This window comes from Bombina bombina, chromosome 6 (genome assembly GCF_027579735.1).
Source record: "Bombina bombina isolate aBomBom1 chromosome 6, aBomBom1.pri, whole genome shotgun sequence".
Taxonomy (NCBI): Eukaryota; Metazoa; Chordata; class Amphibia; order Anura; family Bombinatoridae; genus Bombina; species Bombina bombina.
In genome coordinates, this window is record NC_069504.1 from 209836224 (window position 1) to 209862407 (window position 26184).

The window sequence follows — 26184 nt, forward strand, 5'->3', positions numbered from 1 at the left end:
ATGTCCAAGACTGAGCTCCTTCTTATCCCCCCCTCAAGCTCTATGCCGTCCTGTGACTTCTCTATCCCTGTTGACGGCATCACCATTTCCCCATTGCCCCAAGTCCGCTGCCTTGGAGTTACACTTGACTCAAATCTATCCTTTACCCCCCATATCCAATCGCTTTCTACATCCTGCCGCAACCATCTACGCAACATTTCGAAGATTCAACCTTTTCTGTGCGCTAACACCACAAAGCAAATAATCCACTCCCTTGTTATTTCCCAACTTGACTACTGCAATAACCTACTTACTGGCCTTCCTCTTTCCCCCCTCTTCCCTCTTCAATCCAACCTAAATGCCTCTGCCAGGCTGATCCACCTTTCCCGTCGCTCTGTATCTGCTGCACCTCTCTGCTCGCCTCACATCGCCGCCGCGGACCTGAATACGTTCGCCAAAGTTATCAAAAAAGCTGTCAAAAAGCCGCGCACCAAGTACGGGGCGATGAGCAGCGGACTGTGATAGTTATCACTCATCCGATCTCGCTGCTCTTCGGATTTTTTACAGCTTTATTGATAAGCTGTCACTAAGCACCCACACTATACTATACTGTTCTACCCCTATACAGCTGCCCCCGGAGCCCCCCGCAACTAAATAAAGTTATTAACCCCCAAACCGCCACTCCTAGACCCCGCCGCAACTATAATAAATGTATTAACCCCTAAACCGCCGCTCCCAGAGCCTACCGCCACTCAAATAAACTTATTAACCGATTAACCACCGCTCCCGGACCCCGCCGCCACCTACATAATACATATTAACCCCTATCCCGCCCCCCCTATACCGCCGCCACCTATAATAAAGTTATTAACCCCTATCCTGCAGATCCCTGACCCTGCCATAACTAAATAAATTGCTTAACCCCTAAACCGCCGCACCCGGACCCCGCCGCCACCTATATTAAACTTATTAACCTCTAATCTGCCCCCCCACACCGTCGCCACCTATAATAAATTTATTAACCCCTATCCTGCCCCCCTACACTGCCGCAACCTATGATAAAATTATTAACCCCTAATCCTAAGTCTACTAACCCTAAAACCCCCCTAACTTAAATATTAATTAAATAAATCTAAATAAATATTACTCTTATTAAATTAGTTATTCCTATTTAAAACTAAATACTTACCTATAAAATAAACCCTAATATAGCTACAATATTACTAATAATTATATTGTAGCTATTTTAGGATTTATGTTTATTTTACAGGCAAATTTAAATTTATTGTAACTAGGTACAATAGCTATTAAATAGTTAATAACTATTTAATAGGTACCTAGATAAAATAAAGTCAAATTTACCTGTAAAATAAAAACTAACCTAAGTTACAATTACACCTAACACTACACTATAATTAAATAAATTATTCCTATTTAAAACTAAATACTTACCTGTAAAATAAAGCCTAAGATAGCTACAATGTAATTAATAATTACATTGTAGCTATTTTAGGATTTATATTTATTTTACAGGCAACTTTGTATTTATTTTAAATAGGTACAATAGTTATTAATAGTTATTAACTATTTAATAACTACCTAGCTAAAAGAAATACAAAATTACCTGTATAATAAATCCTAACCTAAGTTACAATTAAACCTAACACTACACTATCATTAAATAAATTAAATAAATTACCTACAAGTAGCTACAATTAAATACAATTAAATAAACTAACTAAAGTACAAAAAAAAACAAACACTAAATTACATAAAATAAAAAAAGATTACAAGAATTTTAAACTAATTACACCTAATCTAAGCCCCCTAATAAAATTAAAAAACCCAAAATAATAAAAGTCCCTACCCTATATTAAATTACAAGGTAACCAGCTCTTTTACCAGCCCTTAAAAGGGCTTTTTGCGGGGCATGCCCCAAAGTAATCAACTCTTTTGCATGTAAAAAAAATACAACCCCCCCAACATTAAAACCCACCACCCACATACCCCTACTCTAACCCAAACCCCCCTTAAATAAACCTAACACTACCCCCCTGAAGTTCTCCCTACCTTGAGTCGTGTTCACCCAGCCGGGCCGAAGTCATCATCCAAGGGGCGCTGAAGATATCTTCCATCAGATAGAAGTCTTCATCCAAGGGGCGCTGAAGATGTCTTCCATCCGATAGAAGTCTTCATCCAAGGGGCGCTGAAGAGGTCTTCCATCCGATAGAAGTCTTCATCCAGGCGGCGTCTTCAATCTTCATCCATCCGGAGCGGAGCGGAGCCATCTTCAAAGCAGCCGACGCGGAGCCATCCTTCTAAACCGACGCCTACTCGCCGAATGAATATTCCTTTAAGTGACGTCATCCAAGATGGCGTCCCTCGAATTCCGATTGGCTGATAGGATTCTATCAGCCAATCGGAATTAAGGTAGGAAAAATCTGATTGGCTGATCCAATCAGCCAATCAGATTGAGCTTGCATTCTATTGGCTGTTCCGATCAGCCAATAGAATGCAAGCTCGATCTGATTGGCTGATCGGATAAGCCAATTGGATTGAACTTCAATCTGATTGGCTGATTGAATCAGCCAATCAGATTTTTCCTACCTTAATTCCGATTGGCTGATAGAATCCTATCAGCCACTCGGAATTTGAGGGATGCCATCTTGGATGACGTCACTTAAAGGAATATTCATTCGGCGAGTAGGCATCGGTGAAGAAGGATGGCTCCGCAATGGTTGTTTTGAAGATGGCTCCGCTCTGGATGGATGAAGATTGAAGACGCCGCCTGGGTGAAGACTTCTATCAGATGGAAATCAGCGCCCCTTGGATGAAGACTTCTATCGGATGGAAGATGATGACTTCGGCCCGGCTGGGTGAACACGACTCAAGGTAGGGAGAACTTCAGGGGGGTAGTGTTAGGTTTATTTAAGGGGGGTTTGGGTTAGAGTAGGGGTATGTGGGTGGTGGGTTTTAATGTTGGGGGGGTTGTATTTTTTTTTACATGCAAAATAGCTGATTACTTTGGGGCATGCCCCGCAAAAAGCCCTTTTAAGGGCTGGTAAAAGAGCTGGTTACCTTGTAATTTAGTATTGGGTAGGGACTTTTATTATTTTGGGGTTTATTATTTTATTAGGGGGCTTAGATTAGGTGTAATTAGTTTAAAATTCTTGTAATCTTTTTTTATTTTCTGTAATTTAGTGTTTGGTTTTTTTTGTACTTTAGTTAGTTTATTTAATTGTATTTAATTGTAGCTACTTGTAGGTAATTTATTTAATGATAGTGTAGTGTTAGGTTTAATTGTAACTTAGTTTAGGATTTATTTTACAGGTAAATTTGACTTTATTTTATCTAGGTAGCTATTAAATAGTTAATAACTATTTAATAGCTATTGTACCTAGTTACAATAAATTTAAATTTGCCTGTAAAATAAATATAAATCCTAAAATAGCTACAATATAATTATTAGTAATATTGTAGCTATCTTAGGGTTTATTTTATAGGTAAGTATTTAGTTTTAAATAGGATTAATTTAGTTAATAAGAGTAATTTTTATTTAGATTTATTAAAATAATATTTAAATTAGTGGGGTGTTAGGGTTAGTGTTAGACATAGGTTTAGGGGTTAATTAGTTTAATATAGATGGCGGCGGTATGGGGGGGCAGGATAGGGGTTAATACATTTATTATAGGTGGCGACGGTGTAGGGGGGGCAGATTAGGGGTTAATAAGTTTAATATAGGTGGCGGCGGGGTCTGGGAGTGGCGGTTTAGGGGTTAAACAATTTATTTAGTTGCAGCGGGGTACGGGATCGGCAGGATAGGGGTTAATACATTTATTATAGGTGGCGGCGGTATAGGGGGGCAGGATAGGGGTTAATAGGTATTATGTAGGTGGCGGCGGGGTCCGGGAGCGGTGGTTTAGGGGGTAATACATTTATTTAGTTGCGGCGGTGTAGGGGGGGCAGATTAGGGGTGTTTAGACTCGGGGTACATGTTAGGGTGTTAGGTGTAGACAGCTCCCATAGGGATATCGGGCAGCAGCGAACATGAACTTTCCATATGGTCAGACTCCCATTGATTCCTATGGGATCCGCTGCCTCCAGGGCGGCGGATTGAAAACCAAGTACGCTGGGCCGGAAAAGTGCTTTTTGATAACTTCCAAAAGTAGTCAGATTGTGCCGAACTTGCGTTTGGAACATCTGGAGTGACGTAAGAATTGATCTGTGTCGGACTGAGACCAGCGGATCGAAGCTTACGTCACTATATTCTACTTTTGCTGGTCTGTATGGCTTGATAACTTAGGCGAATGAGTCTTGCCACAAATACGCTGCGGAATTCCAGCGTATTTGAGGTTGACGGCTTGATAACTAGAGGCCATTGGCTCTCCATACACAGCAGAATTAAATTCAAAATTCTCACCCTTGCATACAAAGCACTCACCAACTCCGCTCCCCTCTACCTATCCTCTCTAATCAACAAGTATACTCCAGCCCGCCCACTAAGATCCAACAATGACCTGCTCCTTGCTTCTGCGACTATCACCTCCTCTGATGCTAGACTGCAGGACTTCTGTCATGCAGCACCTACCCTCTGGAACACTCTCCCTTGTGCTGTCAGGCTTTGCCCAAATCTTTCTTCCTTTAAATGCCCTCTGAAGACTTTTCTGTTCAGAGGAGCCTACCACCCAACTCAATAATATTCCTTTTACCTAACATTTCCCTCCTCTAACTATGCATTAACATCTTTCTCAATCTTGCAGTGCTCACCTCCTGTTTCTCAACCTCCTACCCTTCTAGATTGTAAGTTCCGACGGGAATAGGGCCCTCGATTCCTCCTGTATGTGTTTGTAAATTCTGTCCTGTCTCTTAGTCTTAGAAGTTTTATACTTTTGTTTTATTTAAATGATCTGTATCCATGGACAGCGCTGCGGAATATGATGGCGTTTCATAAATAAAGTATAATAATAATAATAATAAATGCGGCGAGTAACCGGCTTACAAGCTTGAATGAGAGTACCAATAACTCTCTCATAAAAACAGACTAAGACTAAGCGTTCAATCTCCACGAAGTCAGCCTCAGAGAATCTAGATTTTGATGAACAAAAGGACCTTGCTCCAGCAGATCCCTGCGACAAGGAAACTTCCATGGAGAAGAAGATGACATCCCCACCAGATCCACAAACCAAATCCTTTGCGGCCACAATGGAGCAATCAGTATCACTGACGCCTGCTCCTGCTTGATGCAGGCCACTACACAAGGGTCCCCCACCTGTTGCATATCTCTGCAAACACTTCGGGATGGAGAGACCGTTCCCCCAGATGAAAGGATTGTCTGCTGAGAAAATCAGCTTCCCAGTTGTTTACACCAGGAATGTGGATCGCGGCCTCCGCCCACTCCAGAATCCGAAATACTTCCCTCACTGCTAGGGAGCTTTTCGTTCCCCCCTGATTTTTTATGTAAGCCACCGAGGTAATATTAAGGTATATTTATCAAAGCGTCAATCTTGGTGCATTCGGCGGCGTCAATACGCTCGCCAGACATCGCTGACGCAGATCCACATACAATGCCCTTATTTATAATAAAAACTTCAAAAACACATGCGTCAAGTACAGCGTGATGAGCATCGGACTGTTGTTAACTAACAGTCATCAATGTTGCGGTTATTCAGGTTTTTCCCAACTTTATTTATACCATATCATGACTGTCCATAAAAAAGCACATTTCTCTGAAGCTAATCTTTTATTTTTCATCTGTTAATGTCCAAGTAATGGATAGATTTATACCTGAACAAACAATATCTCATGGAAAGTTATTTTTCTATTTATTTGTTATACAACAAAAATCTGTTATATGATACTTTCACATAAATTAATGTTTATTTGTATTTCTAGAAGTCATTATATGCTTTAAGCTCATGTTTTTTTTTTTAGAAATGATTATTAAGGCTAGAATTTGTACATATATCTTTGCACATACTTGTATATATATATATATATATATATATATATATATATATATATATATATATATAATCACAGTCCATTAAACAGAATCACCCTCCAGCTGGACATCTGCCTTGGTGCAAAAATGGCAATAATAGATAACAGAAATGATGCACTCTCAGGTCTTTGTGTCAACGCAAGCTTCAATTTAATGAAACGTTTTCAGGGACAACCTCCCTTTCATCAGCATGCTATCTATCTATCTATCTATCTATCTATCTATATATATATATATATATATATATATATATGTGTGTGTTTGTGTGTGTGTGTGTGTTATGTCAGAAATATTTTTATTTCCTTTTTTGTTTGAAACAATGTTGACTCTCATATCTCTGTGTTTATTTATACCACTATATGTATATAGTGTAAATTTATTATTATTCTGAGCAGGAATAATTGCAAATATAACATGTAATCAGGGTATCATATGTATTTATTTGCAATCAATGGATATTTTAAGAGCTGGGCCAGTTTTCTCTCTGTACCTGTGTAACCCCTTCCTGATTGCAATCTAGTTTTAAAAACCACCACTACACAGATGTTATAAAATGGGCTGGCATATAATATGACATTTCTTACTGAAAAAGAAATTCAAGAGAAGGAAGAAATACACTGAAAATAGCATGACAGTAAAGAGGTGATTTTAATTTCTGTTGTATCTGATTCATGACAGTTTAATGTTAGGTGGGCTATCCCTTTGAGCTATCATTTTAAGATTATATTGAATCAAACATCAATTCGATTTTTAAAATCATTGTCTAAAATATTACACAGTGTGTCCTAATGTAAGCATCAATGTTTATCTTTAATAATGATGTAGCGAACCTAAAATTTTTGGTTCGCGAACGGCGGACTCGAACTTCCGGTATTGTTTGTGAACCTGCGAACCGCACGAACCGCAATTGACTTCAATAGGCAGGCGAACTTTAAAACCTACAAGGACTTTTTCTGGCCACAATAGTGATGGAAAAGTTGTTTCAAGGGTACTAACACCTGGACTGTGGCATGCTGGAGGGGGATCCATGGCAAAACTCCCATGGGAAATTACATAGTTTATGCAGAGTCTGCTTTTAGCCCATAAAGGGCCGAAATCAACTAACATTCCCAAATTGTTTGCAATAATGTGCTTTAAAACATCAGTTATGATGTCGTATCTATCAGGTAGTGTAAGGGTTATGGCCGCATCACAGTGACAGAGCAAACTCCAAGTGTTACGCTAGGTAAATGCAATTCAATGGCACTAGGAGACTGAATATTTGCAGTCCAAAAAATTATGATTTTTATTTTTTTATATACTGTTACAAGAATTATGATTGGTTCCACTAATTGGCTAGTTGGGCCTGGAAAACACGCTGGCAGGCAGGAGGAAAGTGCAATTCAATGGCACGAGCAAACTGAGGAATCACAAGCCATCAATTTGGAATTTTAAAGATTAACAATACTTTTACAACAACTAGGATTGGTGGCACTAATTGGCTAGTTTGTGCCTGGCACACAGGCTGCCAGGCAGGAGGAAACTGAAATTCAATGGCACTAGTAGACTGAATATTTGCAGTCCAAAAAATTATGAATTTTAATTTTTTTGATACTGTTACAAGAATTATGATTGGTGCCACTAATTGGCTAGTTGGGCCTGGCACACAGACTGGCAGATATGAGTCATGGATGGTAGGTAGGGCAGCAATTTAACACAGTATGCTGTGTAAGTGACAAAAGTGCAATGCACATATGAGTGGTCGCACTGGCTGGCTGCTACGTAGGGCAGCAATTAACAACAGTATGCTGTGTAAGTCAGATAGAAAGTTAGACACAGGCCTAATAGAAAATAAAATTAGATTACACTAGCATAATGATTTAAAGACTTTTTTTGGGAATTTAAAGAAAAAGGTTAAGCACATACATATGAATCATGGCTGATAGCCTTGGAAGGGCAGCTATTAAAAACAGTAGGCTCTGTAAGTCAGATACACACACGCCTGATAGAAAATACTATTAGATTACACTAGAAAAATGATTTAAATTATTTTTTTGGGGGGGAAATTAAAAAAAGGTTAAACACATATGAGTTGTGGCTCATAGACTAGGGAGGGCAACAAGTAAACACAGTAGGCTATGTATGTCAGCAAAACACACAGGCCTGATAGAAAATTATATTAGATTACACTATCAAACAAATTTAAACTTTTTTTTTTATATTTAAATTAAGGTGAAGAAGATATGAGTGGTGGCTGTCTGGCACAGACCAATTAACCAAAAGACTGAAAAAAAATGAGGTATATTAATGCTGAGTGAGCCTGGCAGACACAGACCTGATAGAAAATGTAATTAGATTACACTAGAAAAATGATTTAAATAAAAAAATTTAAATTTAAAATAATGTTATAAACGGATATTAACACTGGTGGCTGGCACAGAGCAATGAACTAGAGTATATGCTGTGTGACACAGGCCTAATAGAAAATGAAAAAAATTACTTACATTTAAACTAATGTTGTTAGGGAGATATCAGTGGTGGCAGTAATCACAGCATATGCTGTGAGCCTTAAACACACAGGCTGAAAGCCAGGCAAATGCTAATAAAAAAAATACGGAAAAAAAAACAGCAAGAAATATAGCCCTAAAAAGGGCTTTTTGGGGTGCTGTGCTTGCAGCAGAGATGAGTGGAGTCCTTCTGGACTGTAGTGGACACTAGCCTAGCTATGTTTTTCCTATTAATGTCAGGAGCAAAAACACAACACGTCCTCTCATTAAGAAAGCAAGGTCGTTATGAGTCTAAAATGGCGGATTCCGAGTAGCTGGGAGGGTCTGTGAGGGAGTGTCTGATGTTGATTGGCTCTAATGTGTCAGACGGCTGTGACATACAGGGTCAAAGTTTCCTCAATGATGACACATAGGGGCGGATCGAACATCGCCATGTGTTCACCCGCAAACGCGAACAAGCTATGTTCGTTGTGAACCGTTCACGGGCGAACAGTTCGAGACATCACTAATCTTTAATACTAATTTCCCATATACATAATTTCAAAGTATAATACACAATGTAACAAATGGCACTTACAAGTTCTGATGAGTGATCAATGACACAAGTATCGAGCAATTTGATTCATTAGTGATAGTTTAAAACGTATATTTGAATCAGATTGGCTGATGTCATAAATCATGTGATTATGCATATTTTAATCAAAAGTAGTTAAAAAATTCATTAGTGTGTGGGTTGTTTTGGATTTTGCGTCATAATTGGTGCGAAAAGTGTTGCGTCAAATTTGGTTCGAAGTGGAGTGTGGGACTTGTATTACATGGCTTAAACTTGGTGCAAATAGATTTTTCCCAAAAAATAAAAAGGAAGTTAGCTATATTATGTTGTGTATTTATTTCATTTTTATCTCTATATCTATTAGTGCGACAAGTTTGTGGCAAAACTTTTCAAAAAATTTGGAGAAATAATATTGTCCCCTTGCTTTGTAATGAGAGACAAAGTTGTAGCAAAATCCATAAGTAGTAATGTATTTTTCATTTTTATCCCTATATCTACTAGTGCACCAAATGTGGAGCAATAATATTGTTTGATTTAGAAAGGGTATACAATATTAATACATTTTCTAATTTACTTTTATTATGTAATATACTTCATTCTCTTGCAGCATCGAACATAAGCTTTCTGTGTTTTCAGACTCCTATTGATTTCTAGGGCATCCCCGGATCGAAAATTAGGTACGCTGCTTTGGAATAGACACGAGTGTACCTGTTAAATGTTTGATAAATTTGGGAAATGGTCAAATAGAGTCGAATGTGAATTCGAAACATCTGTAATGATGCAAGTATCAATCTGCATCGGATTGAAATTGCGGTAGCCTATATTTCGTCACACATTTCAAAATTTGATGATCTTGACGCTTTGATAACTATGGCGGATTGATCTTGTGACAAATACGATGCAGGATTCAAGCATATTTTCAGTTGATGCTTTGTTAAATATCCCCCATTGTCTGATTGGAATCTGATAAACTGGGACGAACCTAGAAGAGGCCAATCCTTCAGAGAATTGAAGATTGCTCGAAGTTCCATAATGTTGATCAGGAGGGAGCGTTCCTCCTGAGACCACAGGCCCCAAAAAGCTCCCCATCCTGATAGACTTACGTCCATTGTCACAATCTCCCAGGATGGTCTTAGGAAGGATGTCCCTCGGGACAGATGATCTGGACAGAGCCACCAAGAGAGTGAGTCTCTTGACCAGTTGTCAAGGGAAATCTGTTTAGACAGATCCGAATGATCGCTGTTCCACTGCCTCAGCACGAAAAGCTGTAACAGTCTGAGACAGAACCTGGCAAAGGGAATTATGTTCATGCTGGACACCATGAGACAAATTACCTCCAAACACTGAGCCACAGATGGCCTTAAGGAGATCCGAAGGGCAAGACATGCCGAAGCTGGCTTGCAACATCTCTGGTCTGTTAGAAATATCCTCATTGATATTGAGTCTATTATCATACCCATGAATTCTACCCTAGTGCTTGGAATAAGAGAACGCTTTTCTAAGTTTATCTTCCATCCATGAGATCGAAGAAGAGAGAGAAGATATACCGAATGGTCCTCCTCCAGACAAAAGGATGGTGATTGTACCAGAATATTATCCAAGTAGGATGCTGCTGCTATACCCTGGGTTCTGGTAACAGCCAGGAGAGCCCCTAGAACATTCGTAAAATTTCTTGGAGCAGTAGCTAGACCAAACGGAAGTGCAATGAACTGGAAGTGCTGATCCAGGAAAGCAAACCTTAGGAACTGGAAGTGATCCTTTTGGATTGGAACGTAAATGTAGGTATCCTTCAGATCTATAGTGGTCATGAACTGTCATTCCTGAACTAGAGGAAGTATGGACCTTATTGTCTCCATCTTGAACGAGGGGACATTTAGAAACTTGTTTAAGCACTTTAGGTCCAGAATTGGGCGGAAAGTTCCCTCCTTTTTTGGGACCACAAACAGGTTTGAATAGTATCCCAAACCCCTTTCTGTGATAGCAACCGGGACAATGACCCCTAAGGAGGACAGATCCTGCACACACCCCAGAAAAGCTTATCTCTTTTTTTTTTAAATAGTTTTTATTGAGGTTTGAAAAATACAGTCACAAACATAATTCACCTCTAGAAAACAAAGGCAAAGTCTTAATCATGTTACTATAATCAATGGCAACTTATGCATTTGTCACAGGCATGATATTAGAAGGTGGTATGGTCACGATAAATGACTATAAACCATGCAATGCCTCGCTATGAGTTATTTGGCAAATAAGACAGAGCACAACCTCATTTTTAACTTAAACATAATAATAATAATTCTCCCAGTTCTCACAGAACATCTCCCAATTAGTGTAAATTAGAGTGACCGACTAGCCATATATAGTAATAGTAATAATAATAATCCAGTATATAGTAGGGTTCAGATATTGCAGTATGTGATTATGTATGAGCCAACTGTAACTAGACTACAAGACTATTTGGGAAAAGATGATGAATTAAAACTTTTGCAACCCCTTTATAGGCATTGGGATTATTGTTTTTTGAATGTTTCAAAATAGAACATATCCACCTAGAGCATCCACAGCCTGCAGAAGTGTAGCTCAAATTGAGCAATTAACCTACACATATTAAAGACATAAACAATAAACAAAACTGGAATAATAAGAAAAATAAAAAACACAAATAAACAGCTCATATCCCTGCATTCCACTAAAATAGGCAGAAGATCCCTAGAAGGACAAAGTGTGATGTGAGAATATGTTGTGGCTATTTCTGAGGTAAATAAAGTCCCCTTGCCTTTTATGTAGGGTCAATAGTAATCCAGTACACAGCAGGGTTAAGATAATACAGTATGTGGTTATGTATGAGCCTACTATAACTAGCACACATAACTATTTAGGGAAAATGATGAATTGACATTATGTGGACAGATTCTTGATTACTAAAAAAGAAGACAGGAAACTTTTGCAGTACCCCTATAGGCATTGAGACTATTGTTTTCCAAATGTTTTCAAAATAGAGCATATCTACCTATAACATCCTCAACTTGTAGAAGTGTAGCAGAAATTGAGCAATTAACCTACACATATTAATGACAGAAACAATACACAGAACTGGGATAATAAGAAAGGTAATAAAAATAAAAAAACACAAGTAAACAGCTCATATTCCTGCAATCCACTAAAAAAAGCGGAAGGTCTTTAACAGAACAAAATATGATGTAAGGATATGTTATGGCTATTTTAGTTATATAAAGTTCCCTTGAACGTATCGGATAGCTGTGTTCTTAAATCTCATGTCTACAAGTAACTGAGCATCAATAAGTATAGAAACCTTGTAGCATGTTGGTCAGTCCTAGTATATAAATCATATTTATCCCACACCAAGTCGCCAGTCTTGGGGAACTCTCTTTGGAGAATAACAATCAAAGCTGTAGGATTGCCAGGTCCATCCGCAGGCCTCCATAGACCAACTCATTGCCACATACCTCCATGTGGGAATGGGGAAAAGCTTGCAGCCAACCTTAACACCGGCATTATCAGTAATTGGAGGCATGTAGCCTTTTTTTGTCCGCTCCAGTCAGACCAATAGATCCTGGAGCAACAGGTCCAGCATGGGCCTTGCTCCGGTGCTCAAACACATACTCTGCTGCCATATGAGTGCCAGGAGGGTAATCCTGCAGCTCCGATATGACAAAGGGGGTCACAGTGCTTTTATCATCCCAGACTACGGACAGACACAGACCTGAGTTGAAGTCAATGTGCACGTCCTCATATTTGGCCCTATTCAGCCTGATGCTCCTAACACTGTGACAGACAGCTCCCAACATCTGTAGAGGAATCTCTATGTCACTCATTTGCCTAGGCTTGGTCAGACACCCGGAGGTAATAGCTGGGGTCCATTGAAGACCTAATGCAAGGAAAGCATCCGAAACAGACGCTGACTCTGTTCTTTGTGGCGTAGCAACATCACACTTGATCTCGTCACAAGTATCGCTCGGCACAATAGGTTCAGGAACCGGTAACTCGTTATCGGCAGCTCGCCTCATACTCCACTGGGGAGCATTGATTACAGCATGTTTCTGCTCAGGGAAGGCATAATCTCTATTAAAACATCCGCTGACCAGCCGGTGGAGCTTTGCAAAGTGTTCCTTCAACATCTGTATCAAAGTAACTTTGAGGTTCTGCGCCTCCATGTTTACTATGGGTCCATTTTGTTTCAGGGCGATAATCCCTTTAGGCTCCCGCTTGTAGCAGAATAGGTATCCTGTTACAGGATATCGTAACACCGGAGTTCAGGGGGGATTATACGGCAGCCCCAGACCTGCGCTGCGTTCCCTACACAGGACTTGTTTTCTTGTGGTTAACCCACGGCTCAAACGCTTCTGGCGGCAAAGTGTCCTCAGGCCTGTGAGATAGTCTGCTATGCAGCTGTTCCAAAGAACATAGGCCAAACATGATCAAAACATCCGCTCATAGGATATATTCCCTCTTAGCACAAAGGATATCTCAGTAGTATAAAAAAATAATGAGGCTTTATTGTAATAAATATTAGTGAAAATCTGTAGTTTTCCTGGAACTTCGTTAAGATGTGTCTTTTTCCGCTTTGGAAGTCCTCTTTTTCTAGTTTTGAAGACAGGCTTGAGAGGAAATGAGGGTTTATTGTAATAAATTTTAGTGAAAATCTGTAGTTTTCCTGGAAATTCGTCAAGACGCGTCTTTTTCCGCTTTGGAAGACCTCTTTTCTAGTTTTGAAGACAGGCTTGAGAGGAGAAATCTGCCCTTGGATGGTTGAGATTTGAAACCTATCTTGTATCCCTGAGCTATGACCTCTAGGACCCATCTGAAAACAGTGCAGTCTGCCCCCTACACGATCCAGTGCCAGATCGGAGGCCCCTTCATGCCGACTTGGTCTCGGCGGGCTTCTTGCTCTGCTTGGATTTATTCCAGGATTGAGCCGGCTTCCAAGTACTCTTGGTTTGCTCGGGCTTAGAGGAGGACTGCTGACATTGGGATTTCTCAGAACGAAAGGAACGAAAATTAGATCCTTGTCGCTTAGACTTGTTCTTTTTATCCTGCGGTAGGAAGGCACCCTTGCCCCCAGTAACCGGGGAGATAATGGAGTCCAGGACTGGACCAAGTAAAATATTTCCCTTAAATGGAAGGGAAAGTAGTCTAGACTTAGATGTCATGTCCGCAGACCAGGACGTCAGCCACAGCGCCTGACGGGTCTGTACTGAAAAACCAGAAACCTAAGCATTCAGGTGAAAAATCTGCATGTTTGCATCACAGATAAAATAATTAGCAATTCTCAAGGCTTTAATTCTTTCTTGGATAACGTTGAGGGGAGTTGCACCAGTAGGCCGCAGCTCCAGCAATCAAGGCAACAGCCACTGCCGGTTAAAACAAGTATCCCGTATACTCATAATTTTTCTGAGAAAAGTTTCCATCTTCTTATCCATCAGCTCTCTGAACAATGAGCTATCCTAAAGTGGGATAGTAGTATGCTTGGCTAGCATGGAGATAGCTCCATCCACCTTAGGGACGGAACCCCACAACTCCATTTGAGAGTCCGGAACCAGGAATAATTTTTTAAAGGCAGACGAAGGGGAAAAGGAAGATCCAATTCTATCCCAATCATTCTTAATAATGTTTGTCCTGTGACGAAAAGCAAAGAAAGGCTGGGGGATAGGGGAAGTGGGAGAGGTATTTAAGCCTTTGGCTGGGGTGTCTTTGCCTCCTCCTGGTGGCCAGGTTCAGTATTTTCCAACAGTAAGGAATGAAGCCATGGACTCTCCTTATATTAAGAAGGAAATTCCAGATTTTCAGACCTTTGTTCGTGCTCTGATCAAAATTAAACTAGTTATTCATCTAGTTTCTCCTCCTTGGAATCATAATCTTTTTGAGGGTTCTTCAAATGCCCCCTTTTTGAGTATATGGGGAATATTTATCAAGCTCTATATGGAGCTTGATGCCCCATGTTTCTGGAGAGCCTTCAGGCTCGCCAGAAACACAAGTTATGAAGCAGCAGTCTAAAGACCGTCGCTGCTCCATAACCTGTTCGCCTGCTCTGAGATGGCAGATTGATTGACACCCCCTGATTGATTGACACCAATCTGCAGGGGGCAGTATTGCACCAGCAGTTTACAAGAACTACTGAGGCAAAGATAAATGCCGAGAGTGTATGCTGTCAACATTTATCGATGTGCAGCGGAAATGATTGACAATATCGGATCATATCCGCTCACACCTTCTTAAATAGGCCCCTATGCATGGTTTAGACCTTCAGCTTTAATCCTGAAAAGTCCTTTTTCTTTTAACTATTTCTATAGCAAGAGGGGTTTATGAGCTTTTTTGCTTTGTCATGCAAACTTACTTTTCAGATTTTTCATCAGGATTAGGCTGTTTATCATATTACTTAGCTATTCCTTTCTTTCTAAGGTAGTATCTGCATGAAATAAAAAAAAAAATATGGTTCCTTCTGTTTGTGAATGTTGTGAGAGATCTTAAATTTTATGTGGAGACCAAAGAGGTGACACTTTCTCCTTCTCTTTTTGTTCCTAACAAGAAAGCTATCACTGTTACTTTAGCTGCCTATTTTCTTGCAGGGGAAATAATCTTTGAACTCATTACTGCCCCTTTTACTAGAGCAGTTGCCACTTCTTGGATTTTTCATAATGAGGCTTCTATTGATCAAATTTGCAAGGCAGCTACTTGGTCTTCCTTGAAAACTTTTTTAAAGTTTAATCCCCAGATGAGTATGCCTCTTCGGAGGCTGCTTTTGGCAGGAAAGTTCTGCTGGCCATAGTTTCTGATTAACAATGTATTTGCCTCTACTGTTTGTCCCCCTTATTTCATGATGATCTCTTGAACTTCACTGTTTGAGTATAAATTCCCACATGTGATGACTGGTAGATTCTCACCATCTGATGAAAGAAAATAAAGTTTATGGTTACCTTATAAATTAATTTCTTTCATGGTGGTGAGAGTCCACAAGCTGTGACATTTCTTTTTGTTCAAGTAGCTGCAGTACTTGTTTTGCAATTCTTTTGCGCTGCTTTATCTTTCCTGCTTTCTGTTTTCCTCATCTACTTAGCTATATCTATGACTGAGGATCATGGGAAGTGGCAGGGATTTGAATCTCTGGGGTGTTGGGTTATCTTTTGCCTGCTCCTAGTGGTCAGAAAGGGAAATTTCCACACGTGATGACTCTTAACCCCTTAGTGACCAGACCACTTTTCAATTTGTTGACCATCTGGGACCAAGGCTATTTTTGCATTTCTGCGATGTTTGTGTTTAACTGTAATTTTCCTCTTACTCATTTACTGTACCCACACATATTATATACTGTTTTTCTTGCCATTAAATGGACTTTCTAAAAATATGATTATTTTCATCATATCTTATAATTTACTATAAAAAAAAATATAAAATATAAGGAAAAAATGAAAAAAAATGCACTTTTTCTAACTTTGAGCCCCAAAATCTCTTACACATCTACAACCACCATAAAATACCAATGCTAAACAGTTTCTAAATTTTGTCCTGAGTTTATAAATACCCAATGTTTACATGTTCTTTGCTTTTTTTGCAAGTTATAGGGCAATAAGTACAAGTAGCACTTTGCTATTTCAAAACCATGTTTTTTCAAAGTTGGCGATAGTTACATTGTAACACCAATATCTGTCAGGAATCCCTGAATAACCCTTCAAATGTATATATTTTTTAAAAGAAGACAACCTAAGGTATTAAAGTTGGGGTATTTTGACTTTTTTCATGCAACCATTTTACCACCAATCTATGCCAAAGTTTGGGGGGGAAAAAAATAATTAGATTTTTTGACAAAATAGCAATTTAAGAATACATTTACTGATAATATTAAGGGTTACTGCCAAATAACACCCTAATATGTCTTCAGCAGCATCTCCTGGGTACAATGATACCACCCATGTATAGGTGTGTCGGGTTCTCGGGGGGCTAAAAGCTCTTATTTTTAGAGAGCGCATTCCAGTTTTTCAACTTGGAATTTTCACATTGGTCATCATGCACCCATGTCCTATTTGGGACATTTCTGAAGCTGGCCAATGGAATTTACCCCCATAAAACCATATATTTTTGAAAAGTACACACCCTAGGGTATTTCAAATGCTGGTATTTTAACACTTTCCATGCACTAATTCAACCACCAGTCTTTGTCAAACTTTTGGGTAGTAATTTTTTTGTGTTATTTTTCACACACATTGTACTTTAGGCATGGATTCTCAGTTCCTGTTATGTGTTACTGCCAAAAAACACCTCAATATGTGTTCAACAACATCTCCTGAGTATAGTGATACCACCCATGTATAGGTGTGTTGGGTTCTCTGGGGGCTAAAAAGCCTTAATTTTAGGAAGCGCATTCCAGTTTTTCAACTTGGAATTTTCACATCGGTCATCATGCACCCATGTCCTATTTGGGACATTTCTGAAGCTGGTCAATGGAATTTACCCCCATCAAACCATATATTTTTGAAAAGTAGACACCCTAGGGTATTTCAAATGCTTGTATTTTAACACTTTCCATGCACTAATTCAACCACCAGTCTTTGTCAAACTTTTGGGTAGTCATTATTTTGTGTTATTTTTCACACACATTGTATTTTAGGCATGGATTCTCAGTTCCTGTTATGTGTTACTGCCAAAAAACACCTCAATATGTGTTCAACAACATCTCTTGAGTACAGTGATACCACCCATGTATAGGTGTGTCGGGTTCTCTGGGGGCTAAAAGGCCTTAATTTTAGGAAGCGCATTCCAGTTTTTCAACTTGGAAATTTTCACATCGGTCATCATGCACCCATGTCCTATTTGGGACATTTCTGAAGCTGGCCAATGGAATTTACCCCCATCAAACCATATATTTTTGAAAAGTAGAGACCCTAGGGTATTTCAAATGCTGGTATTTTAACACTTTCCATGCACTAATTCAACCACCAGTCTTTGTCAAACTTTTGGGTAGTCATTTTTTTGTGTTATTTTTCACACACATTGTACTTTAGGCATGGATTCTCAGTTCCTGTTATGTGTTACTGCCAAAAAACACCTCAATATGTGTTCAACAACATCTCCTGAGTATAGTGATACCACCCATGTATAGGTGTGTTGGGTTCTCTGGGGGCTAGAAGGCCTTATTTTTAGGAAGCCCATTCCAGTTTTTCAACTTGGAATTTTCACATCGGTCATCATGCACCCATGTCCTATTTGGGACATTTCTGAAGCTGGCCAATGAAATTTACCCCCATAAAACCATATATTTTTGAGAAGTAGACCCCCTAGGGTATTTGAAATGCTGGTATTTTCACACTTTCCATGAACTTATTTAACCACCAGTCTTTGTCAAACTTTTGGGTAGTCATTTTTTTGTGTTATTTTTCACACCCATTGTACTTTAGGCATGGATTCTCAGTTCCTGTTATGCGTTACTGCCAAATAACACCTCAATATGTGTTCAAAAACATCTTCTGAGTACAGTGATACCACCCATGTATAGGCGTGTTGGGTTCTCTGGGGGCTAGAAGGCCTTATTTTTAGGAAGCGCATTCCAGTTTTTCAACTTGGAATTTTCACATCGGTCATCATGCACCCATGTCCTATTTGGGACATTTCTGAAGCCGGCCAATGAAATTTACCCCCATAAAACCATATATTTTTGAGAAGTAGACCCCCTAGGGTATTTGAAATGCTGGTATTTTCACACTTTCCATGAACTTATTTAACCACCAGTCATTGTAAAACTTTTGTTTAGTCATTTTTTTGTGTTATTTTTCACACACATTGTACTTTAGGCATGGATTCTCAGTTCCTGTTATGTGTTACTGCCAAAAAACACCTCAATATGTGTTCAACAATATCTCCTGAGTACAGTGATACCACCCATGTATAGGTGTGTTGGGTTCTCTGGGGGCTAGAAGGCCTTATTTTTAGGAAGCGCATTCCATTTTTTACACTTCCCATTTTCACATCCCATGCACCTATGTTCTATTTAAGACATTTCTGAAGCCGGCCAATGTAATTTACCCCCATAAAACCATATATTTTTGAAAAGTAGACATCCTAGGGTATTTCAAATACAGGTATTTTAACACTTTCCATACACTAATTCAACCACTAGTCTTTGTCAAACTATTGGGCATTCATTTTTTTGTGTTATTTTTCACATACATTGTACTTTAGACATGGATTCACAGCTCCTGTTATGTGTTACTACCAAAGAAGACACCAATATGTGGTCACCAACATCTCCTGAGTTCAGTGATACCACCTATGCATAGGTTTGGTGGCTTGTTTGGGCAGTGCAATGCCAAATGTCTGACACGTGTTTGTGATTTTTTTCACATTTAACATATTTTCTTTGCCTATCGTCTTTTTTGGGGGTCTTTTAACATACCCCAATTTATTTGTTTTCCATAAATGTGATTATATTTAAAAAGTTGACACCCCAAGGTATTATACATGGAGTGGTTTGATGACTTTGATGGAACCATGGATTAGGATATATAGGAGCGCCAATGGCTTAGATATACCACAGGGAATAAAAAGTCAAAAATGGTCTCCAATCATTTCTATGTTCCAAAATCAACCAAATATTTAATGTAAAAATATACCAATATAGTTCTGATCTCCAGAATCATAAAAACACAAAATACATATAGCAAAGCTTAAAATACAATACAATAAATGATTTGAAATGCAACAGATAACAGATCCGGTTGGTTAAACTGGGTGACCAATATCTAATGTTCCAGTTTTCATGAGTCCTCTTAAAAACCTTCTAGTAGGTACATGGTATTGTTAAATACACGTACAAATAAACCTAGTATTCAATGAATAATGTAATATTAGCTCAAATGTTCTTATCGAAGTGATAGGATCACTAATATAGTGATACGAGACCCACTAATAGGTCAACAGTGCATACAAATATTGCAACATTTAAATCATATGATGAACACCGTGAATAATCAAAAATAAGATACAATGTGTTGGATTCCTTAAACTATCAAATAAACCATATTGCGGATTTGCAATAAAAATAAGTAGTGAATGTGGTCTTTAAAATCAATAAATCAAAAAATAAGACAGAGTGATGGGAAAAAAAGCAGGAAGAATAATATATATAATAACAAAATTAAATGTAAGATCCTACCAATGGATTTAAACTAAACTGGTACCAGCTAACACCTCAATTCTCCTGATTAAATCTAGGGCGTTATTATCTTAAAAACAGTAAACAAATAACACAAGCTATATAAATTACCACAAGCTATATAATTATGACAAGCTATAGAAATATATGAACGACATAAAAACAGAGAGTGTGTATAGTTTGGCCAAAACTAGTCCACAAACTCCTAAAGGTGTGTTTCCACAACTTTAAATAACTTAAAATGATGATAAGACAATAATAGTGTCCTTTGAGAGTCTTTTGATAAATCCTTAAAAGTCTGGTAAAAATCCGGTGAGAGAAATCCTCAATGTGTAGTAGAGTCCCAAGTCCTATTCCTATGTTAAGACAAATACCTGAAAGAAATGGAAAAAAGCGCACTAAACAAACAGCGCTAACGGGTATGGACTATTGAAAATAGTCTTACCATTCAAATCCTGGTCCTGGATATAATGAGCCTCTCCAACTCTGGTGCAAAGTTTCGTCTACGCGTTTCGGCCCTTGTACCGGGCCTTTCTCAAGACATATGGAGGCTACATTAATACTGACCTTATATACTCTTCTATGTGGGCGTTTGTTTGAAAAAATTGCGCCAAATTGGGCGGATGTGGACGGATTGAATCCCGCCGAAAACACGCAATTCCAATAGTGGACCGGAAGTTGGAGCTTGTAATACTTCCGGTTTTTTGTGCTTCCGGTTTCCCGGAGCCATTTTGGAAAAGGGCAAACTCGTAATGGGCTTACAATATTTTGGAAAACTAATTTTCCATGATAATTAGACAAACTCGGCCATCAGATGACCTACTTTAAAATCAAAGTGTGGAATTTATATCTGACTATTTCGATTGGTGTTTGTTAGTGATTACCAATAACGTTAATTCTAAATTTTGTTCATCTAGTTGGGGCTAATATATCCAGGACCTAACATAAGGATTGATTATACAATTTATACAAATCTGTCACTATCACAATGTATAACATATATATAAAAAGCAATATTTTGAACTCGTGTTCTCATACGTGATCTAGTATCCACTAATGGGATCGTTATATTAGATATTTATATAAAAATATATACAAAATTATATATAAAATTATATATAAAATTATAAAATCACATAGACTTGTCTAAGATTGACGTATTTTAAAATGCTTTAAAATTCTTGGGTCAGCTCGACCAAACCAGATAAATATATATATAAAATCTTAAAATCTTAAAATCACATTGACTTATATAGAAGTGTGGTTTCTCAAAGGGCTTTAGACGATCAAATTTTGAGTCAGATCGACTAGACCAGATAATTAAAGTATGTTTCTAAGGGATTATGCACAATAACTTCAAAGTACATATGACTTAATAGATAGACTATAGTGATGTTGATATTGAACACTTTAGGGATAAAAATAAAATAAAATACTGGAGCTTTTTTTTAAAACAGATGGACAATCTCAAAATTGGCATTGAGACCTTTTGGATGAATACAGTCTAAATTAAAAATCCATTTGGATTCTGTTTTTAGTAATTTTGATTCCATGTCTCCTCCTCTCCAATCCTTGTTTATTTTGCATATACCCATATATTTGAAGCTTTTGTCGCTTCCACCATGTACTTCTTTGAAGTGTTTGTAAATTGGTAAATCAACCTTCTTCCATTTGATCTGTAACAAATGTTCTCGAATTCGGTCTTTTAGTTTCCTAGAGGTCTGGCCTATATATTGCAGGCCACACCCACATTCGACCAAGTAAACTATGTTCTGATCAGTACATCTTATTGTTTGTTTGATATGGAATATTTCATTGGAAACTTTAGATTTTATTATGTTCGTTTTCTTTCCATGTTTACATGCTTTACAGAAGTAGCATGGATAAAAACCAAATAGTTTTTTACCCAAGATATCTGAAGGAGTCTTTTCTTTCTTCTGTTTGGGTATGCTTGGAGCCAGAATTGATTTTAAATTGTTGGCCTTCCTATAGATGAAATTGGGTCGTTCTGTTAGATGTTCGCCCAGAATATCATCATTTTTGAGTAGGTGCCAATGTCTCTTGATTATATCTTCGATTGTTTTTTTCCTTTCTCCATATTGGGTGATGAAAGGGATTTTGAGACCTTCAGATTTTTCTTTATCTGTTTTCATTTTGTACGTTAGAAGGGAGTCTCTTTTTGTGTTACTTACTTCTGTGATGGTCCTGTCTATGAGGGATTCACTGTATCCCCTTTCCAAGAATCTAGTTTTCAGTATTTTCGATTGTTTACCCCACATTTCTTCACTCGAACAATTCTTCCTAATTCTTAATAGTTGCCCTTTTGGGATGTTCGATATCCATTTCTTATGGTGGCAACTTGTGTGGTGGACATAATTGTTGGAGTCTACTTCCTTAAAGTGTGTGGATGTTTCAATCTTCCCATTGATGACTCTAATGTCTAGATCTAGATAGACAATGTGATCTTTACTGATGGAGCTAGTAAATCTAAGATTGGACTGGTTCAAGTTCATTACGTCCAATGTGTGTTTCAAATCATCCTCACTCCCCTTCCAAATAATTAGAAGGTCATCTATATATCTTTTGTATAAGACCAGGTCCGCGCCCGCTGGGCATGATTCCCAGAAGATGGATTCCCATCTGCCCATATACAGATTGGCATAGCTGGGCGCGAACCTGGTCCCCATGGCCGTACCACAAACTTGACGATAGAATTTATTGTCACAATGGAAATAATTGTGTTGAAGGATATAGTCTATCCCATCCAGTATGAACCTCCTCTGTAATTCTGGCATATTTTCATCTTTATTTAAGAAGTGGCTGATAGTTTCAAGTCCTTTCTCATGTGGAATCGAAGTGTATAATGATGTGACATCACTAGTAATCATAATATAGCTGTCATCCCATTCTAAGTCTCTTAATAGATTTAGTACCTCAGTGGAGTCTCTCAGATATGATGTTAAATTTCTGACATATGGTTGTAACTTCTTGTCTATGTATTCTGATAGATTACTCAACATCGATCCTATGCCCGATACTATGGGCCTAAGTAAGTCATCAAGCGTTCTTTTATAATCACTTGTGGGGTCAGCTTCCAGAGTTTCATAGGTATCTTTATCTTCTAATATTCTTCTGGATTCCTTCTGATAGTCTGTTCTGTTCATAATCACAATACCCCCGCCTTTATCGGCTGATTTGATGACGATAAACGGTATTCAAAGAAGGAATAACATGTATGGAGACAACTGGCATAATAATTCTTATAATTCCCATAGATCCAATGGAAGTTTTGATTCCAACAAGACATCCCAATATGAACCAAGACGAGGACATTATGGTGGTAATAATGGCCATTATAACAGACCTCATCAGCCCTTCATAGAGAGAGACAACTATGGGGAATTCCAGGAAAGAAACGACAATTCAGGGTCTAATCAACAATATATAAGAAGAGATCAACATAAGAATGGCAATATAGAGACCAGATAACAAATAATGAACAAAGAAATCTGAGGGGTCAATATTACGACAGGAGAAACAATTTTGTTGAGACGACAAATAGGTTTTCGCCCCTAGCGACCCCCACTGTAAGGAGGACAATGGACACACCCAGAGATGATGTGACTCCAGCTCCCACTTCAACTTCTTTTTTAGGGGTGAACCCACACAATCCTCCGATGCTGGAACAAAGGGGAAAAAGGAAACAGGTCACATTGGAAGATGTGGACACACCAGTGAAAAGAAGACACACCGGGGACGAAGGTCGGGAGCCAGATATAAGAACAGACCCCATTTGGTCCAAACAACATTAGAAAAAATATCCAATCGAGAGGTCATAGAAGAAGAGATAAGCCAGAAAGAGGTGAAAGGAGTTTTCAATTTAAGTAACACCAACTTGGAAGCCGAAGAGAAGGAAATATTGAAATTAGGGCTATCATATGCACCATCTAGAGGGTTGGATAAGTTCCAAACATATTTAAATACGAAGGAGTTTGTAAGAAAGCTCACTTTAAAGAGATACTTCCTAAAGTCACCAGTGGAGAGAAGTTTATCTCTTCCACCAAGCTCCCATATGGAAAACCAATTCCAACACTCCGATCTCAAACCAAAGTCTCAATTTTACCCTACTCATTGTAAAGGACCAGCTATAGAGACATTTGAAACAATGGTGTGTAATGACATAAAGAAATTGAAATCCAATAAAGCATATAATAGAAATCTTAATGCCAAGCAACTTAACACCATATCAAATTTGGAGAAAAATAACGACATCGTCATCAAATCAGCCGATAAAGGCGGGGGTATTGTGATTATGAACAGAACAGACTATCAGAAGGAATCCAGAAGAATATTAGAAGATAAAGATACCTATGAAACTCTGGAAGCTGACCCCACAAGTGATTATAAAAGAACGCTTGATGACTTACTTACTGAGGCCAATAGATTGGGTATTCTCAACGATAAAGAATATCGATATCTAAGTGTGAAGCATCCAAAAATCCCAGTCCTCTATCACTTGCCCAAAATTCATAAAAGTTTGGTCAACCCCCCGGGAAGGCCCATAGTATCGGGCATAGGATCGATGTCGAGTAATCTATCAGAATACATAGACAAGAAGTTACAACCATATGTCAGAAATTTAACATCATATCTGAGAGACTCCACTGAGGTACTAAATCTATTAAGAGACTTAGAATGGGATGACAGCTATATTATGATTACTAGTGATGTCACATCATTATACACTTCGATTCCACATGAGAAAGGACTTGAAACTATCAGCCACTTCTTAAATAAAGATGAAAATATGCCAGAATTACAGAGGAGGTTCATACTGGATGGGATAGACTATATCCTTCAACACAATTATTTCCATTGTGACAATAAATTCTATCGTCAAGTTTGTGGTACGGCCATGGGGACCAGGTTCGCGCCCAGCTATGCCAATCTGTATATGGGCAGATGGGAATCCATCTTCTGGGAATCATGCCCAGCGGGCGCGGACCTGGTCTTATACAAAAGATATATAGATGACCTTCTAATTATTTGGAAGGGGAGTGAGGATGATTTGAAACACACATTGGACGTAATGAACTTGAACCAGTCCAATCTTAGATTTACTAGCTCCATCAGTAAAGATCACATTGTCTATCTAGATCTAGACATTAGAGTCATCAATGGGAAGATTGAAACATCCACACACTTTAAGGAAGTAGACTCCAACAATTATGTCCACCACACAAGTTGCCACCATAAGAAATGGATATCGAACATCCCAAAAGGGCAACTATTAAGAATTAGGAAGAATTGTTCGAGTGAAGAAATGTGGGGTAAACAATCGAAAATACTGAAAACTAGATTCTTGGAAAGGGGATACAGTGAATCCCTCATAGACAGGACCATCACAGAAGTAAGTAACACAAAAAGAGACTCCCTTCTAACGTACAAAATTAAAACAGATAAAGAAAAATCTGAAGGTTTCAAAATCCCTTTCATCACCCAATATGGAGAAAGGAAAAAAACAATCGAAGATATAATCAAGAGACATTGGCACCTACTCAAAAATGATGATATTCTGGGCGAACATCTAACAGAACGACCCAATTTCATCTATAGGAAGGCCAACAATTTAAAATCAATTCTGGCTCCAAGCATACCCAAACAGAAGAAAGAAAAGACCCCTTCAGATATCTTGGGTAAAAAACTATTTGGTTTTTATCCATGCTACTTCTGTAAAGCATGTAAACATGGAAAGAAAACGAACATAATAAAATCTAAAGTTTCCAATGAAATATTCCATATCAAACAAACAATAAGATGTACTGATCAGAACATAGTTTACTTGGTCGAATGTGGGTGTGGCCTGCAATATATAGGCCAGACCTCTAGGAAACTAAAAGACCGAATTCGAGAACATTTGTTACAGATCAAATGGAAGAAGGTTGATTTACCAATTTACAAACACTTCAAAGAAGTACATGGTGGAAGCGACAAAAGCTTC